This window comes from Oncorhynchus mykiss, chromosome 12 (genome assembly GCF_057628025.1).
Source record: "Oncorhynchus mykiss isolate SJ-2025 chromosome 12, ASM5762802v1, whole genome shotgun sequence".
Lineage (NCBI taxonomy): Eukaryota > Metazoa > Chordata > Actinopteri > Salmoniformes > Salmonidae > Oncorhynchus > Oncorhynchus mykiss.
In genome coordinates this window covers 67,302,141-67,305,901 of record NC_143033.1, presented here as the reverse complement: position 1 = coordinate 67,305,901, position 3,761 = coordinate 67,302,141, and positions in this window count along the sequence as shown.

Here is a 3,761-nt window from a genome sequence, read left to right as displayed (position 1 = left end):
GTGAATGGAGTCGAGTCACTATGTTGTCAGCAGCCACTCAATGTTAGTGGCTGCTAGCAGTCAAAATGGGTGTGTGATGATAATTGAAATAGAATGATGGTGATAACATTGCATTTCACACAGTAAATGTTGCTTTCCTAACTTCTCGTGCAAGAGCCTTAGAAGTCCTTACCTTCCATTCTTCTTACTTCTGGTTAGGCCTTACTAGATGTATGTCCAGGGATTCTGTCGAAAATAAACTTGTGAATTTCTAAAACACTGTACAACATACCATTGGTGTTGACTCGAGTCACATGAATGTGACTCGAGTCAGACTCGAGTCACAAATATGATGACTTGCAACTCAACTTTGACTTTAACACCAATGACTCGTGACTTGACTTGGACTTGAGAATTATGACTCGACCTGACTTGATACCCTCCTCAAGCCCAAATATTTAAAATGATGCTGTTAAAAAAAGTGTGCAGCGCATCAACTCTTCATTTAACGGATTACAGTTTGAATTGGACAGCAGCCAATCAAATTGTGCCAGCTGAGAAAAAGTTGCGCGTGGCAGTGCAGAGGAACGTCAGCGGGTGAATTCAGATTCAGCCCTTGGAAAGATGATACCCAAAATTATTATTTTCGGATATAAAGACAACTCTGTATCAAGAAAAAAACGGGAAGAAAATTACAGACGGAAGCGCAACAATTTCCAACTTTGTTTGACATTTAAAGCTGCACAAAGAATAGTAAGTTGTGGCTAAGATAGCTGACAGCTATATATTTTATTACTTTACTGGTGTATCATGTAGGCTAACGTAACGTTAAATCAATGAGCCTCCACACAGTCATTCAGTAAGGGAACGTGATCATTGCACCCAAGATTGAGCTACAACTGGCAAGGCAGTTGGTAGCCTAAATCGTGCCTGATGTTACTGCTGTTCCTAAAACCATTGACATACGTTAGCCTACTGTAATCACACAGAGAGAGAGTGTGTGTGTGTGTGTGTGTGTGTGTGTGTGTGTGTGTGTGTGTGTGTGTGTTAAGGTTGGGCGATTGTGTACAAGTCTACATTGGTGGGTCATTCCAGTGGGTTAGAAGTTTACATGCACTAAGTTGACTATGCCTTCAAACAGCTTCGAAAATTCCAGAAAATGATGTCATGGCTTTAGAAGCTTCTGATAGGCTAATTGACATCATTTGAGTCAATTGGAGGTGTACCTGTGGATGAATGTCAAGGCCTACCTTCAAACTCAACTTCTCTTTGCTTGACATCATAGGAAAATCAAAAGAAATCAGCCAAGACCTCAGAAAAAAATGTTTGACCTCCACAAGTCTGGTTCATCCTTGGGAGCAATTTCCAAATGCCTGAAGGTACCACGTTCATCTGTACAAACAATAGTACGCAAGTATAAACACCATGGGACCACGCAGCCATCATACCGCTCAGGAAGGAGATGCGTTCTGTGTCCTAGAGTTGAACGTACTTTGGTGTGAAAAGTGCAAATCAATCCAAGAACAACAGCAAAGAACCGTGTGAAGATGCTGGAGGAAACAGGTATAAAAGTATCTACATTCACAGTAAAAACGAGTCCTATATCGGCATAAACTGAAAGGCCTCTCAACAAGGAAGAAGCCACTGCTCCAAAACCTCCATAAAAAAGTCAGACTACGGTTTGCAACTGCACATGGGGACAAAGATCGTACATTTTGCAGGTCTGATGAAATAAAAATAGAACTGTTCGGCCGTAATGACCATCGTTATGTTTGGAGGAAAAATGGGGAGGCTTTCAAGCCGAAGAACACCATCCCAACCGTGAAGCACGGGGGTGGCAGAATCATGTGTGGGGGTGCTTTGCTACAGGAGGGACTGGTGCACTTCACAAAATAGATGGGATCGTGAGGTAGGAAAATTATGTGGATATAGTGAAGCAACATCTCAAGACATCAGTCAGGAAGATGAAGATTGGTCGCAAATGGGTCTTCCAAATGGACAATGACCCCAAGCATACTTCCAAAGTTGTGGCAAAATGGCTTAAGGACAACAAAGTCAAGGTATTGGAGTGGCTATCACAAAGCCCTGACCTCAATCCTATAGAACATTCGTGGGCAGAACTGAAAAAGCGTGTGCGAGCAAGTAGGCCTACTAACCTGACTCAGTTACACTAGCTCTGTCAGGAGGAATGGGCCAAAATTCACCCAACCTATTGGGGGAAGTTTGTGGAAGGCTACCCGAAACGTTTGACCCAAGTTAAACAATTTAAAGACAATGCTACCAAATACTAATTGAGTGTATGTAAACTTCTGACCCACTGGGAATGCGATGAAAGAAATAAAAGCTGAAATAAATAATTCTCTCTACTATTATTCTGACATTTCACATTCTTAAAATAAAGTGGCAATCCTAACTGATTTAAGACAGGGAATTGTTTGCTAGGATTAAGTGTCAAGAATTGTGAAAAACTGAGTTTAAATGTATTTGGCTAAGGTGTATGTAAACTTCCAACTTCAACTGTATTTCAATTGAAATATAATGTTTATTTGGAAAGTAATAAATATATAGATATTTTTGAAAGCATTCATGATTTGCGTAAATGTAATATACTATTAATCTTGTTAAAAATATGAAATGGTATTACATTTGGTGAAGAGCACATTATGACTTGTTTAGGAATCGAAACTCAAAGTTTCGGTCTTGAGATTTGACTTGATACTTGACGGTCTTGACTTAACTCAAACTTGCCTGTCTTGACTTGGGACTTGAGTGCTAAGACTTGAGACTTACTAGTGACTTGTAAAACAATGACTTGGTCTCACCTCTGCAACATACTGTAGGTCAACTTGTTTGACTGTTTAGCCTACCACAGTGGTCACCAACCAATCGATCGACTGGTCGATCTTCAAGGCATTCCTAGTCGATCACCAAATATTTCTGTAGAAAAGCCAACGAACGATAAAGGCTTGCGCTCCTTTTAAAAAATCGTGTTGAGCTGTTGCCTGTAGGTGCACTTGATTCAAAGTCCTGTCTCCAATCGGATAGCTCAAATCACTGTGGCTAAAGAGCTTCCAAGACCCTGGCCACAGCCAAGTTTAATAGGCTACTAACCTACGTAAGATTTAATAACTTTTAAAACCATGACCACAGAGATACTGTCAACGAATACAGCAATGAGCTGCGGTTTTTATGAGTGAGGTCATGTTTAAGTTGATATTCAGCACTGTCACTGTTTTTAATCAACACTATTACAAAACTTGCTTCTCCGTACTTCCGCTCGGACTGCAGCTGCAAAGAATGTGTAGCCAAGTATTGATAGCCTGTATTTTATTATTATTAGCAGCTCGTCATGTCGATTTTAATATTAAGGAATATTTCACTTTCTCTGGCAGTAGGAACAACATGAATTTGTGCATAAGGCAGATGTGGTGCGACTCGAGTTTCGCCATCGGGTGGAAGACGGTGTCCCCTCTCTCTGGTCAGTCTCACCGGAGGAAAGGAAGGAGAGCGCAAAGACCGTGACGTCAAAAATAATTTTGAAAGGTCATCCATCTAGAGCTCCGATTTTTCGACCTGGAAATCACTAACGTTGCGATTTGACCTCGTTGACCATCCGATGCAGGTACCTTCAGTTCAATAAAATAAAAAAGCGAATTATTTAAATTCATGCTCCACAGTGCCTAACAAGTGCTAAACCAACTGATATATATTGTTGTCAAGTATAATATGGTCTGATTAACAATATTAGCAAGCCAATCATATAACCAATATGCTGTGATAAT